This window comes from Pseudopipra pipra, chromosome 11 (genome assembly GCF_036250125.1).
Source record: "Pseudopipra pipra isolate bDixPip1 chromosome 11, bDixPip1.hap1, whole genome shotgun sequence".
In the NCBI taxonomy this organism is placed as follows: domain Eukaryota; kingdom Metazoa; phylum Chordata; class Aves; order Passeriformes; family Pipridae; genus Pseudopipra; species Pseudopipra pipra.
The window spans coordinates 8,309,455-8,325,836 of NC_087559.1; the positions used below are offsets into that span (position 1 = coordinate 8,309,455).

At 38.6% G+C, this 16,382-nt stretch overlaps 1 protein-coding gene and 1 long non-coding RNA gene across 3 annotated transcripts in view; one reads left to right on the forward strand and one right to left on the reverse strand.

Annotated features, from left to right (window-relative positions):
* LOC135420194 (uncharacterized) overlaps nucleotides 1–6,156 on the reverse strand; it is a 48,812-nt gene extending 42,656 nt beyond the window's left edge. The window contains exon 1 of the long non-coding RNA XR_010433421.1: nucleotides 6,053–6,156. This is a non-coding gene — a long non-coding RNA (uncharacterized LOC135420194). The remainder of the gene's footprint in view (nucleotides 1–6,052) is intronic.
* A 79-nt stretch (nucleotides 6,157–6,235) lies between these two features.
* FHIT (fragile histidine triad diadenosine triphosphatase) overlaps nucleotides 6,236–16,382 on the forward strand; it is a 539,340-nt gene continuing 529,193 nt past the window's right edge. Inside the window, exons 1-2 of one of the 2 annotated variants that reach the window (XM_064667330.1) lie at nucleotides 6,236–6,279; nucleotides 10,333–10,416. The gene's annotated coding sequence lies outside the window, so the exon portion shown is untranslated. Of the gene's footprint in view, nucleotides 6,280–9,820; nucleotides 9,840–10,332; nucleotides 10,417–16,382 lie in introns of those variants that run through there. The other variant, XM_064667331.1, reaches the window with a different exon arrangement.

Sequence of the window (16,382 nt, forward strand, 5' to 3'; positions counted from 1 at the left end):
CAACATATACCATATTTTTTTTTCCCAAGAATTGCAGAAAGAATTAAAATAAAACCTGAAACAAAGTGAAAATCTTCACTGCTGTTTTCAGGAAGAGGTAACGAACAGTGAGGTAAATACTGAAGTCTTTATGTACAAACCAGTTTGCTTTTCTGCCTTTTACACTGGTATTCTATGTATCATCCTCTAAAAGTCATTGAGGGTGTTCATCACATGGTATCCTTGGAAAAGGCCCTCTGTCAGCTCAGGGAAGCAGCATTCTGAGAACCCAGCATGCCCTCAGTATCTGTGCATCAGATACCTGGGAGTGTGTCCTTTCCCAGTACCTTATGATTGCAACATAAACAGAGTTATACCAATAGTAAGGTCATTTAATAATATAAACAAATGTTGGGCTTTCCCTTAAGCTGGTGCATCAGCACTGGCCTTTTTTACCCCACTCCTAGATCATTCTTGCAATCATGAACCAGTCAGCCCTCTGAGATATCCTTTCTTCTCAAAATTGAAGGCTGATACGTCAGCTCATCTTTTCACATAGCACATATTTTTACAGTATCAAATTAATCTAGCCCAGGTCTTTTGAGGAAGGAGTATGTGACATAACTGTGAGATAACTAAACAAATTTTTATGGCTGTAGGCCAGAGTTCTAAACAGGCAACTCTCATATTTTACAGACCAGGTCAGTTTTTTTTCTGCTGGGTTACCTGCTTTACATAGAAATTCCATAATAAACATACAGAGGTGGTGGTAAAGAAAAGAGGCATAAAGCTCTTTCTTCCTTCATTTATGTTCCTTGGATGATTTTAAACACATCATCAATCTGTGTTTTTAGGCTAGAGGCATTGTGCAAACTGAAAATACTTGGGGTTAGAAGGGTCCTAAATGTTCTCAAGGCTGTATGGAATGAATTTTTAAGAAGAAAATTCTGTCTTCCTGAATGGCACACAGACTGTTTTACTTAGTGCCAAAGTTGAGGAGGGTGCAAAATTTCATGAAGTTGAGTATCTTTAGAGATTTATTTGCTACATGTTCAGCATATTAACTCAAAATAGTGTATTTCAGGGCTTTTTAACATGAAGAAACATACTCCCAAGGTTTTATACTCTTTGTTTCTTGCAAGTCTCAAATTTGACCTGGATTAGAAACTTAGTCAACAATATGAAATAATTAAGAATAGAATGGAAGAAGGTGAAGAAAGGTGAAAAAAATCTGAGTCTGGAGATATAGCTATTACAATTAGAACATTTAGTGTCCCTTGTGTGCACTGAGTATCTTCAGTTGCCAGAAATACTTGTGTAAAAAATACATTAAGGAATTTCATTGCTCCTTAGTTTCAAACCACAAAACTGGCATATTTGAAAGAGAAATTTCCCAGTATCAGGAGACAAAGATTGGTCTTTTTTCGTTCAAAGGTACATTGTTAACCATCTAAAGAATTTCCTAATTTATGTAGTCGGTACTGATTAACTTCATTCTTGACAGAGACAGCTGCTATTGCATGTGATGACAAATGAGACTCCCTGCTATGCTGCAAAGTTTTTTGACTAAATTGGCTGGTTTCCTACTAGTCTCAGTGGCCACAGAGAGCATGAAAAAAACATGAAAGACAGACCCCTAAGGAGTTAGAAAAATATTAATGGTTTCCAATTTTTTTTCCTTCATATTTATTAGTCAGCTGAAGGATTGGGCTTACTTTATGGTGTTTTTTAGCTGTTTTGCTGTTCCTAATATTTGAATTCAAGTTATCAAGCTGTGTTGATTTGAAAATTGGTGTTTATATTTTATTAATTGTATTGTGTGCTATGACATATGTCTATGAACCTGCATCAATTAACCAGTTCCTTTTTTCAAGATATGAGTGTTGTTTCAATTATCCTTTCGAAAGTTTATTTGTGACATGCTGTAATTATACCTTGCACATACATTTTGTAAAGTTTCCCATTGAACTGAGAAACTGTGCACTGTGTTCACAAAGCCCAGCTTGTTGTGTTTGCTGCATTAGGCTGTGAAAGCTTGTCCCTCGTGCTCCAAATGTAAATTGGACACAGTTAATTGCACCCACTGCTGGTGAGCAGGTTCAGTGAGTGCCATTTCCCCAGGGAAATGTGCCTACACTTCTCATGCTTAGATGTAGCTGTGAGTCCTCCTTCACATATGCTTCATTATGGGCAGAGAGAGACTTCATGGCCAGTGCTTCTTATGGCAAACAATCCCATTTTGTGGTTTACTTGGTGATATAAACCTGGAAATATTTTTCTGTGTTGGATATCTAATGTCTCTCATTACTTTCCTTGTGAAGCCCACTTTCCAAAACACAAGTGCTGAAACTCTTAAAGTAAAAGTAAATTATACTCTTCTGCTGTTTGTAGACTCATTCACTCAGGAGAGAGGTATGACATGTAACCTAAAGAGAGGCTGCAGTTCTGTGGAGCAGCTGCAGTTGCTCAGGTAGCGAAGAGGAACGTTCAAAAAAAGGACGTGGTGCTCACATTGAAAATACAGAACCATTTGTGGATGCCTTGTGGGTGCAGTCACGGGAAATGCAGAGGGTGTGAACTCAGCAGACATCTGGTGATGACAAGCTAGCAGAGAGGAATTAATGACTGGCTGCACAGAAGGGCTGCTTTGGTTCGATGCGGGATCGTTGTTACTCTGCCAAACCCATGAATATTCTTCCCGGTTTTGAGAGAAGAGAGATGACTAAGAGCAAGTTAGAAGAAATGGCCAACTGGTCTTAAAGAAGTAGTTGGTGAGTTTGCCAGTGGATAATACATTGTGGCTTGAAGAAAATACTTAGTGAGAGGACACCTAAATCACAGTAACAAAGAAGCAGCCATGGGAGTGAAACTGTACGAGTCCTTCAGGGCCAGACTCCCTAAAATAGCAGTAATCCAGCACAATATAATCTCTGCATCCCATCTAAATAAAACCAACAAAAGATAGCTTTAGAATTGAATACTAAAGAAAGAAAACTGAAAATTTCTTTAGAAAGTCCTATGATGCTTTGTTGCTTTTCTCATGGGTTCCTTTTGGGAAGGTCTCTTCTCACACAGTCTTGAGGGTTGTGAATATCATTTCACATAGAAAGAAGAAACAAACACACTTCAAGTTGTAGAACCCAGAAACAGACCATGAGAAGAATCTCCTTGTTACATGACAAAACTGCCAGCTTCTGATTCACTAATACCATTTTTACTTCTTCAGAACCACTATGTTCCTACTTCTTGGATACACAACAAATATTAAGGCAAAAGGCAGAAGAATGTTTGAAAATTGAAAATACATGCTGTGTAACATCACAGCTCTGAGACTTGTAATTTAAGATAATTTAAGATAGTTTCATATTGGAAACCAGAGAATTCACTGAAAAATAAACACAATTCCAATCCATCACAGAGGCAGATAGACTTTCATATATCACTTTGCAGGTAAAACACCTTCTATGAAGACTTTACTTCCTGAAACTCTGACATTGGCAAAGACAAGATATTAAAGAATTGTGCTCCTGCTGAGGATTAAAGGGAGGAAAAATTTGTTACTACACAAATATAAAGCAGCTCAGTATAAAGGAACAAAGTGAAGTGCCCCATCAAACAAATAAGCAGCAGTGACCTAAAAGAATGTTTTCCTGGGATCCCTACCAGGCTTTTCTTCAAGAGATTTCATGCTCAGCTGAATGTTAGAAGCAGATTATCTAGAAACACACTTCACTTCTGCTTATGGATTGTATTTGTTTTTCTCCGTTAATAAGAGAATATTAAAGCTGTATTTTTGTAAGCCAAGGCTTTTGCTGTAGCAGTAGCCTACCTCTTCCCACGTTTCTTACAAATCTTAGCAGTTGTAAGTATTTATGTAACACATAATCTCTGGTTACAGACAGGGGTTGCAAAGTTAGAAGTGGAGAATTATGTCTAGAGCTATTCAAAGAGATTAGAATTTGCAGTTTGTTTTCAACACTGTTGAATAACAGTCAGGGTTCATGGTTTGTTTTTTGGTGTTTTTTTTTTTTTTTTTTTTTTTTTTTTGTTCTTTGTTTGGTTTTTTTCTGGTTGGTTTTAAAACTTTCTGACATATTTAAGCAGATTTTCTGATGTGCTGCTTTACGGAAATCTCTACTTTTCCAGAATATACTCCAGTACAGTGTTTGTTTTCATGGAATCACGAGTGTGGCCCTGGAATAACAAAACAGTCTTAAATTCTTATCTTTGCCTGCCAACCTCAAAAGAGGCAACGTTTTTGTATAGTAGTTTAAAATACTGAGTAAACAAGGGATAACACACATAAAAGGATACATGAGTGTATTTTCATCAGGGTGTGATGGGCAGATTAGGCTGTTGAAACCAAGATACAGACTTCACTGTTTTCATGTTCCTTATGACAAATGGAGTCAGTTTTGGGAAACAGTCACTGGTAGTTGCCTGCTGTACTGTTATTTATTAACTCAGTTCAGTGACTTCAATAAGACATCAGGAAAACTACCAAATCAGTGCAAGGTAATAAAACCAATGGGCAACTGTAGTGTCATTAAAACCACCAGGACTTCATGCTAGGACTTCAGGAACATAAAGAGAGCGAAAAATTATTACACCAAAATTAGCATTTGCAGTGACTTGGTAACTTGAGGCAAAGGTCTGTCTGCCATTCAGGGTGTAACTGCAGAAGATAATTGAGAAATAAGGTGACCCTTTGATGGCAAAATACTTCACTGGATATGGGAATTGTACACACTGTGTTTGCTTCTGTAAACAAAATAAGTGCTCAGTACGTTTCTCAGGATCAAGTGGATATAGGAAGAGCAGCCACTGCTGGATTCTCAGTTGCATAATCCTAGAAGACAGGTGTATGGACTGGAAAAGGGACATATCTGGGGGAGCTTTGCAGATAACAGTCTCAAGGGACCTGTCGCTGTGCAGTGTCACAAAGGGCTGACAAAATGTGTAACAGCAGGGAGAATTGATTCTGTCACTTCAGCATGGAGTGATTTTTGGGATTAGGCTGGGGACTTTGCTGTATGGGAGTACAGATACCTAGGCATTACTCACAGCAGTGGCATAAAAAGGCAGTCTTGGCTCTCTGTTGGCATTAAGTAATAATGATACTTGATACCACATTCATGAGTTGGTGACAACAATGTCTTCAATATGTGTGTACAGGGTAAGTTATGACACTTGCACTATTGGTCATTATTTGTGGCAGTGCTCATTCATACAGCAGTAAAAGTGCCTTGCATCACTTCTTAATGGTACCAGCTCCAGCAAATACATCAAACCTGTCTTTCATACTAATTTTCTTTAGAATATAAAATAAAGTTCAAGGTTTGGGCTTGAGCCCAGCATCTCTGATTGCCTGAAGCACTGGAATAAAAGTAATGTTCAGCAACTTAATTCCTCTACAGTGGATATACATAAAAGTAGCTATTTAAGAGAGCTTTCTTGGGTACCTGGCTGAAAATGAACTCTCTACACACCAAAGGCCCATTAGAAATCTGGCTTTCTTCTGTAAGACCTTGTCTTCACTACAAAAGCTCAGTCCAACCTAGCAAAAGCAAGGTACTAACTATGCTTTTTTTCCTTTAGGAAAGCGGTGGACGGAGAAATACTGGAAGGCAGAAGGTGCTGATGGTGCTGGATGTGCTGCTCTGGAAGGAGCCGCTGCTTCAGAGCGCCCTGTGTGAGTGCGATCCCGAACTGAGGAGCTCCAACCCCCCTGTCTGTGCCAGGCAGATCAACGGGGTCATCAGCGCTGCCCGCACCGCGGCACGGGCGGGGGAGTCTCACTGGCGCTACACGGAACCAAAAATTAAAGCCACGGCAGAGGAAAGTAAAACTATCGGGAATGTTACAACTCTCGCCTCCAGTGTGGTCCAAACCAGACACCTGGGCAGCAGCACAAACACGGGACACACACCGCGACATTACTTTCCCTATTTGTAATCCTGTGACCTCTTGCGATGCCAAGTCCACACAACCTGTGAGGCTCAATTTGTGAGACTTCTCCCTGCCGACCACGGCACAGCCCCGGGTGTGCTCCTCCTCCGCTCCCCAGCTGTACCTCGCCCGTGGAGGGAGGGCTGTCACCGGAGTGTCGGCCACCGTGGCCAGGGAGCCGCTTCCCTCACTGCGGGACACTCCCGGCCGGCAGCACCGCCCTGCCCGTGCCGGCTGAGGGAGGCTGAGACCTGGTGAGGGCTGGTGAGAGCGGGCGAGGGCGGGCGGGACGAGGCGCGCCCGCCCCGCGCTGCCATAGGCGGCGCTGCGCATGCGCGTCACTGCGGGAGCGTAAGTCTCCATTTTGCTCCTTTCCCCCTCCCCTTCCCTCCCGTCTCTGCCGAGCTTCCCGGCGGGAGGAGCGGGCGCTCAGGAGAGCGGGGAGCGGAGCGCTGTGCCTGCGCTGCCCCCGCTCCCTGCGGCCGTGCCGCTCCCTGTGCCCTCCGCGCCCGCCGCCCCGGGCGGGTCCGGGATCGCCTCGCTGCCCCTCCATCCTCCCCTCCCTCCCATTTGGCTATCGAACCGCCCTACGGGAACGTTTCACCGCTTGCCCGCCTCCTCTCGCTCGGTGTGCGGGCAGGGACCCTCGGGCTGGGCAGAAATACAGCAAATCCAGAAATACAGTGTACTACAGCAAATCCCAGCAAAACCAAGGCACTGCAATGACCAGCCTATGTTTGGATCGCAGAGTTATGTTTAAGTTTAATGTGTAAGGCACTGACGCTTAAAATCGTTATTGGTGCTTTGCGCGCTTTGTCCCAAGTGATGGATCAGGTGCTCTCATAGCAGTTCCTAAGGGATTTGAGCTGAACGTGGGCAGGCTGGGTGAGAACGCCATAGGCAGGGCAGAGGGAGCTGTGTTTTCCCAAGGATACCACGTGTTCAAGGAACAGATTCATATCGCAGATCTTTCATAAGTCACTTAAGAAATTAGTAAATTCCAGAACTAAAGAACTAAAAAACACCTGCCCTCTCCCCCCTTCCCCCCCAAAAAAAATACTCCACTTATTCTTGGTTCTGTGCTGAAACGTAAAATGTGAGCTCAGCGATGCTCAGGTGAAAGTTGCTTTTGAGACAGGAAACACAGCTTAGGCTCAAATTATTTTTGTGGGCTTTAATGTCATTAAAAATCGTTAATGATTTGAGACCTAAAACCAGGAATATGCAAAGTTCAGTTCGAAGAATATGTGCACGCAATATGTCAATTGTAAGCAGTTTGCAGCTTTCTGAATATTTAGTTTTCAAATGCTGGATGTTGATGATTCAAGTAAGACATTCCAGAGCGTGTGCTAAGATCTTAGTTTTAAATTGAATCACTGAAATGTCTAATGGAAAAGTGCCGCTAAATGTTTTTCCTTTTTCCTCAGGACAAGATGTCTCTTATCTCCAATAAATAGCAGGCCCCCCGATTTCATAACCTGCTTTCACATTTCCCTTCAAATGCATTTTTAGACATTCTGAGTAGTTTTAAATCTTTGAATGACAGCAGAGTACAATTCCTGTCTTCAAAAGTTACATTCTGTGTGCGGAAAAGAAATTCTTGTGCTTTTTTAATTTATTTATTAAACTTTTTTTTATTTGAGTTCATTTTTCAGGGTTTTTTTTTCCAGTTTCTTATAATTTGTTACCTTTGTTATGGTTTATGTCTCAGTCTGAGTGCAATGAGAAGAGTGTGTTACAGAAAGCCTGTAGTAATAGTCAAATATTTTAGTTTGACAGCCTTTGAATTGTATGTTTGCATTTTCCATTGGCTTTGCTAGTGACTTACTTAATATTTTTACATGTTGGGAAAGCTGGATGATATAGAGATGCTATGGAAAACAATGGCTTGGGTCAACTGATGTAACTTAATGTTGAGCATGAGATTATCCACTTGTCATGCATATTACAACTGTGTGTGTACTTTATAGGATTTGCCTTTTTGTAGTTACAATGTATAATCCTCTCATATTCATTTTGTTGTCTGTCACATGAATCCTTTTGTGAATTTGCAGTAAATTGAATTATTCAGTTTTATACATGTCATTCTTTCTTCTCCAGTATCTGCAGCTTCATTTATGTCAGTTACATTTATTTATATTATTTCATATATTTATAATTTTGTCTATTTCTGCAAGAGTTAAAAATACTGTCACTTTTCAACTGTGTCATCTGATTTATGTATAGAATGTCAGTAGTGTGTGTATAAACAGCTTCAGACAAATTGGCCATGTTTACTACAGAGGCCCGAATGTTGATATATTAAGCCTGCAAGAAAGCTGTTGTTGACTTCTGTAGCTCAGATTCTAACATGAGACTGATTGCAAAATGCAAATTGATTATTTCCAAATATTTTGTTACTGTGTAGGCAATGTTTCATTTTGTGCATTAAGATTAATTAGTTCTAAGTGAAACTTCACTTGGGCAGTATAATCCATATTTTCTCCTTTTTAAAATAATACCTTAAATGTCTTGTTTGCCTTCCTGTGGCTTCTTCACTTACATTTAAATTATTCTTGCAGGGCTACATGTTTTTGTTGCTTTGCTATTTCCATAAGCTCTAGGGGAAAACGGACGCTTTAAAGAAGGTCTTAATAAATTATGTTCATTCTTCTTGTCTTTCTCTACTATACCAGTAATTTATCAAATAAAACTGTTAGATGTGTTTGGCACAATGTGTTCTTTGTGCATCCTTGTAGTTTATAACTCATGTTTTCCAAGTGCAGAGTTAAAATGTGTATGTAATTGGATTTTTTTTTTGCTTGTTCTGGTTTTCTTTTGATTTTTTTAATTCATATTTTTTTAAGGTCTAAAACCTAACCAAATCTGGTTTTGTTTTATTTGGTGCTAAAATGTGTGCTGGGTTCTTTTGGGTGCTTGAGTTTATATGAAGGAAATACGATTATCCCTAAAGCTACAGGATAATTCTGAGTATCCATCGTGAATACCCAGTGTCAGAATTGGAAACCTTTGGAGTGTTTGTAAGTTTTTGTTGTGAAGTAGTTACCTCTTCATGTAAAAACGAGCACACATACGAAGGATAAAATTGGGTTGTATGAGAAACAGCTTCATAATCAGCATTTAGAAGGCTTTACTAGTGAAAATGAAACCTGGGTTAGTTGAACATGATTCATGTGCTTTCTTTTGTTGTATCTTTAAGCTGGATCTAGTCCTTTTTGTGACTAACCCCTCCCTTTCTGTGTTGATTCAGTCTTGGTGGTGATTGTGCAAGTAAATGTTGCTGGTTCTCTCAGAAGCCAATCAGTGACTCAGCTGTTAAAAGAGTTTCTGCAGAACCCCTTAATTAAGACTAATTCCTCCTCCCCTTCCTTAAATGTCAAGACATTAACTGTATTCCTACAAGGAACAGATTGGAGAGTTGTTGCAAAGAGCTCTCCTCTCCTGGTGCTTAGATCATGAGGGGAATCCCATCCCATGAAAGGACCCTAAATGGAGGTTGAAGAGCCTGTGGTCCCTCAGGGAGATGTGGCAGAGAGGGAGGCCGAGGTTACCTCAGAGAGGAGCAGGTGTTCAGAAAGGTTCCTGCAGATGGTTGAGGTAACAATGAAGAAAAGACTGGGTTTGAGTGCCTTGGACTTCATTATTTTGAAAAATACAACTCCACCCTCAGAAGTTGAAACTATTAACATAAGAAGTCCTTGAGCTACACAGCACAATGTATTAATGGTCTATTTTCTATTTTACTTGTTTCCCCTGTTTTCAGGCGAGGTACAGGAGATAAATATTGCAAACTTCATGCTTGTTTTCATGGATACTCAGCTTTAATTATGTTCATCTTTTGCTATTATGTTGATATTCCATCATGAGTGCATATCACTGTGCTGGATTTCAAGGATCTGGACAGTAATCAGGTGATTTGTTAGCTGCATTTCAATGGAATTGCTATTTATACTCAGCCAGAGATTTTGCTTTGACTGGCAAAAGGAACATTAAGGAATCATCCTTAATTCTTTAGTTAAACTTTAGGCTAAGGTGGTGTTGAAAAGAGCTTGACAAGCACAGCAATTCAAATAAAGGTAAACCAGTATTCTGGAGGCACATCTTGCAGCAATCTAATTATAATTGTGGACAGTGCATTATTGACATTTATAAGGAAGAGCTTTGTTGACCAGACTCCTTTTTACTGCAACTGATTAGAAATTTCTTTTTCCTCCTATCTTAGTTCTTATATGTAGAGTGGTGTCACAGACCAAGTAGAGTTAAAAAAAAAAAAAGCAGGTTTTAATAAAGAATAGGCAAACCAGCTAATACTATTTGCAAACTCAGTTTTCCTTTGTTAATACTTTATGCTTGTTAAAATCAGCTGCTGATACTGGACCTTTCCACTCTTATTTGCTTTTCCAGATCTTGGATTACTTCAGCTTGCTCCTGCCAGTTGCTCTGTTTAAGTTTCCAGTTTCAACTTCCCTGGAGCAGAAGACAGGCAAGGTAGTGTTCCATTGTACCTTTTAAGTGACATGTTTTCCTTGCAAATATTTGTAATGAAGCCCAAGGTGTACAGAATGAATATTTAAAAATACTCCAGGTAAAAGTAGATTAGAGCACTGACTCCTGTGAAAAAAGGGATGAGCTTGGGACTACAAGTAGCTGTATAAATAGTGGTGTATGTTTGCTGGCCCTGGTGCCACTCTTCAGGCAGCAATCCCTGGATTACAGTTTATTCTTGCTTTATACATAACACAGCACAGAAAAGATGGCTATGTTGTAGAGATTCAGAATACTGAGTTGTCTTTACCTAAGTGAAAGCTTTTGAGCAGGAATGCCTTTGGTAGTATTGTCTTCTCCAGAGGAGTAACAGTTTCCTTCATTCTTACTGAAGCTGCTCAGAAAACCACAATCCTGTCACATTAAAAAAAGAACCCAAAGTGTAGGATTCACTTAGAATAATTATCAACATGCAACTCCATAGCAGAATTAAACATTGGTATTTGCTGAAAATCAAATAGATTATCATGGCCATAAGCCCCTGGTAATTATTGCTTTCTGTGTCTTAGAAGGAACTTGGAAAGGTCAGGCATATTCTAATGGTCAACAGTCAATAGATGGGCAAAATGTAGGACTTTGGGCAGATCTCACATAACAGATGGCTAATATGTGGTTTTCCTATGTTAAAAACCCAGATATGCTGTAAACTGTATTTCCTTTGGGGATAGAGGGTTCTATTCCTTTGTGCCATGAGAAACAAGAGTATCCCTGGATAGTCGAGAGGTTTGGCTCGTGCGAAATCTGATTCTTCAAAAACAAATGCAAATTCTCAAACATGTAAAATTACAGTAGATTTTTTCAAATTTATAAAGTACTTCTAAAGGCCTGCTCTATTTAGAAGTGGTGTGGCTATTCTTGCAGTAAACCTGAAAAATTGTAAACAGGTCTTGGCAAAAGAGCTGGTTTTAACCTTTGAGACAACACTAAAGAAAACGATCTAATTGTGGTGTAAATAAACCTTTCTATTTTATTGAGAATGTGTGCTTTTCCTCTCATTGATTTGCACTGCAATATTGAATATTCCCAGCGTAACTCATCAGATTTGCATTGTAATGCAACCAAAATCAGCTGCACTTGTCAGCTTCACATCTCTAGATACTCCGAAGTACAGATTTTCTGTATTGGCACTGCAGTGCTGCCTGTTACTTTATCAAAATAGTGCTGTGACTTACTGCCTGAATAGTCAAAAACATTTCTGTTAATTCTTCTGAACATAAATGCTTTTTAGCATTAGCATTTGCAGAGATTTAGCAAGGTGTTAAGTTCCTAAAAATCTGATGGGTCTGGTAGGTGTTGGCCTTGGCAGGTGTTTTGTTGTTTAGAAGTCATTGCACGCTGACTTTTTGGAGTAGTTTTTATATGTCATTTAATTTGTTTTCCAGAATTATTTCTGAAATGTTAAAGAATAAGGCTTTAAATTGGCATAGTGCTGACGTTTGGCAATAAGGATTCATGTTATTGTCCCAGTCAGGGTTGTTATGCAAATACTGAAAATTAAGTACTTTCTAAACTGTTTTGCTGGATTTGTGCACAAGTTTTAACTGAGAACTAAGAGATAATGAAGGACTGTTAGAAAGCACTAGGTAACATAAAAGGCTCAAATTTGCATTCAGCTTGTATCTGGCATCAGTGTTCTGTTAGTAAAAACAATATAATGATTCCCTGAATGGATAGGAAGTATTTCATAGTAGCTTTGGATTTGTAAATAGATTTTAAATGGCATTAATGCATTATTATTTTTCTAAATGATCAGTAAAATGAAGTGGTGCTGGATTTTGTTGTTTTCTGTTGTCAGTATTTTGCCTGTTTTGATACTTTACCTGACTTACTACCTTCTTGATATTCCCCTTCCAAAAAAAAAAAAAAATCATTAATTTTATATACGTTGTCCATGACCTTTTTGGCATTTCAATGAATCAAAACCAGTAGCTTCATTACAGGCTTATTTAATATACAGTAGCAGATCAACCAAGCTGACAGTCTTTAGATCCCTCTGTGAAAGGACTTTGAAATTACACTTGCAGAGAAGTCTGTGTCTCCTTTTTATTTCCTGTGCTGGGACATCTCCTAATGATTTCAGGCTTTCAGTCTTTTCTTAGTGCGTGTTATGTTATTAAATATTTAAGAATTATATGGTTGTGATGAATCCTATTTCAGAATAGCAGAAATTTGTTCATTGCAGAAAGTTTTCAGTTGGAATTTGGCTTTAAAACATTCAATATTAGAAGGAGCTGGGGGAAGGACAGAAGGGAGCTTGCCTAAATCTGAGCTTTATGAGTCTCTCCAGTCTTATTTTTGATGAGGCAGATGTTTTGCTGAAGAAAATGCGTAGTCTTGTTTAAAACATGGTTAACTTGACATATTTGTGGAAAGAACCCAAAATGCAGATGAGCACATCTCAAATGAAGAGCTAATAATCTACCCAGTATTTCAATAGAAAATGTTCTGACCCTGGACTTCAGCCTCCATTGTCCTGCAGGCCTTTATGGAAGTTGTATTTAAACTGCAGTGGTGTTACTGTTTGGTGAACAATTGTGCCTCTGTGTGTGTTGCTGTGAACTATTATCAACTAATACCTTTGGTTCAGCTATCATTACAGACTGGTGTCATTTGCTTATTAAAAACTACAAATATTATTATTTCTATAATAGCTATAAAGAAATATTAATATTATTTAGATAAGGAGTTATTATAAATTTATTTATTGTAAGTTGTGCTGCTAAGTGCTGAATTAGAAGAGTGTTCTTGGCAGTGGGACTGTGGCAATTAAGCTGTTCAGTGTGGATAGTAAATAGTTGTGGGGAATAGTTACTTGTCTGCAATGTTGTAACAAAAATCAGGATTTTGGTTTTTTTTTTCAGTTGTTATATAAGAGGATACAAGTGGTTGCATGATTTAGATCAGGAAAGAGTGGTGGTTGGATGTTTAAGCAACACAGTGCAAAGACTCTTAGGATACAATTGAGGTACTTGAAGGCTGGACAAAACAGTGCATTTTAGTACTGATACTTCTTATAGGAGTAGTCACATAAATGAAAATTACTTGCTTAGGAAATAAGTTTTTTTTTAAGTTTTTTTTGTGCCTAAAGATGTAGACAATTGTTTTAAAATTAGAAAAGAAAATACGGAAGTAGAAAGAATGTTTACTCTGTGTTTGACAGTTGTTTTTTCCTTTATTTTTTAGTGTAATGTTAGTTTTTGATCGTGTATGTGAACATTCTTCGTATATTGAAACTATGAATACGAAGGCAGCATTAGAAAAGATATAATCATTCTACATTATTTATGGAGTGTTTTGTGTTTATTATAAGACCCACATCCTCTCTAGTTCTGTGTTGTGTGTTGGGAGTGAATGATGCAATGACCCATAATATTTGCCAGTGTTGTAAGAAAACCCCTGTTGTACCGGGTGTGACTCCCTGCCAAGGGCCAGGGCTGTGGGACTGTGCATGCAGGGTCAGGGTGCTCTGCACTCACACACTGTACCCAGTCATCAGCTCCCTTCTCAACCTTCCCCATAAGCTAAATAAATTCAACTCCTTAATAGGAAAAGATGAGGATACCAGATAGCTGTGGCTTGTTGACAAGCTCTACAATTCTCTGTGAGCAGAGGAGAGAGAAAAAGTCCAACACAGCGTGGCAGAAGAAGGATGTGACTGTTGCCATAATCTAAAAGGGTTGGCTGGCCTACAATGAGTTCAGGGAATGAATCAGTGACCCAGGGATGAAGGAATGCTGCTCTGGAAACTGCCTTCTCCATGATCCCACCCTAGCTCATGTTGGCTTTTGGCAACGTGGAGGTTGCACATTCGGAATCTAACCAGGGCTTTCAGCTCCCCTTGCTAATTCTTCCCATTTCATGAGGCATTAGTAATACAGCCACTGGCATTGACCTGTTTTGGAGCTTGCATAAATTATAAGGCTTCTTTCTTTGTTTTTCCAAATGTTGCAAGCAATGATCAGCTTTGGTGGCTGATAAATGGTTTGTAACTCCTGTTGTAGCATCTGCCCTTCCAGCAAGGAAGGTGCTGTCAGCTGGTTTCAGTGAGGGCTCATTTGTGAATATTTTGGAATACTTCTTCTGTTCCTTGTAACTGGGGAGTTTTTACTAGTCAGCACTGCTTGTCAGGTTATTTATGCTGCAGATCGTGATATTTTTTACTTGTTATGTCTGAAAAATCTTACATAATCAATGTATCTGAGAATCTTTAAGCAGCCTACTCTATGCTGGGTGATCAAGGATGCAACTGTAGGCCACTCCTACAAAACCTGATTTTTAAAATGTTTGTGTAAATTACTTTTTTTTCTTTCAGATGTCAGCTCTTCAACTTAGCTGAGACAGAAACTGCATAACTGGCAGAAAGGGCTTTTCTCCTAGAACTGAATTGTGCAGCTTAGCAGGATATTGAGGGAGTAGAATTTCAGAGGAATCTTTCCTGAACCTGACACTCTTAGGGTTATTTAAAAAAAATATTTAAAGATGGTTTTATTTTGGTAAAATGTTGTCTTTTTTTCCCCTTAAATATAGTTTTGTCATCTTTGTTGCTACATGGAACCTGAGACAGACTAACATTGTGCAAATCTGATTAAAATTATCTGTGCTGTTTCAAAGGTCAGGTGCACTCAGTGAGTTTGCTTTCAAATTATTTTGTTTATTCTGTGTACGTATGCATCTTGAGCTCTATAAAGGTCAGGAGAGGAGATTCATTTTGGAATTTAAAGAAGTTAGGTTTTTACTGCAGGTAGCCCTGGTTAGTGTCATTTGAACTAATGAAAATTATTTTCCTGTGTTGTTTTCTTTTTGCTGTCAGTTTTATTTATCTAGTGAAACTTGTTTGTAACTATGAGGTCCATTTGAAAATAAGGCAGTATTAGTAATGTTTTTAATTTTTTTCGTATTTTGTATGATCTGAAAAATTTAAGTACTGTTTGTCCAAATTAAATAGTATTCTTATTTGGGTTTTGTTTTCTTGGCATCTTTAATTCATCTGGTAGACTAACTGTTTTCTTAACTAGAATAATATGTTTAAAGGATACACAGTAGGTAACTGTCTGTGGCCACAAATGGTGTAATAAAATAGGTGTGGTGGTGCATTTCCTTTCAAAGTCATAACAATCCTGCTTATTAATGTTCAGGTTGACTAAAATAAATACAAAAGAATTCAAGTGTGTGTCCTGAAGCATAACTAATTGCAGTTTTCAGTCAGAGAACCAGTGACAATTAGTGAGGAAGCGGGATTCTATTAAATACAAAAGAAACTGCATTGTAAGGAGCCTAATTTTTGTCCTGAAAAGGCTGTTATATAAACCCCCATACGTTCCACTTCTGTCTCTAGAATGGCTGAAATATTTCTGTTGAGTTATTTAATGAGAGCTTGTAGCAAAACAATAATAATGATGATTTTTCACTAAAACATGACCATCATTTTCAAAGTTTACATTCACTTGGAAAGTCTTGAGCTGTTTAACCAAATCAGGTTTTTATGTCAAAAACATTCTGACATTTTCTTTTCTGACTACAGGAGATGAAATCTGAATGAGGCAGAACATGCTGACTGAATGAACGTAGTACTGAAGCTTAACAAAACTGTGTTTTAGTGCACATTTTACTGAAAGGATGGACATATTTTGGAGTTATATGAAAGGTTAGAAAATTGCTCTGAGTCTCTTTTTATGTGTAAAAGAATATAAATCTCATCAAGGCAGTTGTGGTGCTTTCAGTGGTAAGTAAGAGATGCCTTTCTAAGTAGAACACTCCCCTTCCTTGCCAAAGATTGACTCGGGGTATATTTAATCTGTAGTTGCTTTGGTTTGTATGGACATAACCAAGATTGGATATGAGTAGCAACAGATTGGTCACACAGATTTCTTTTTAGTTTAAGAAATTGCTTTAGTGAATTGGGTATTTGG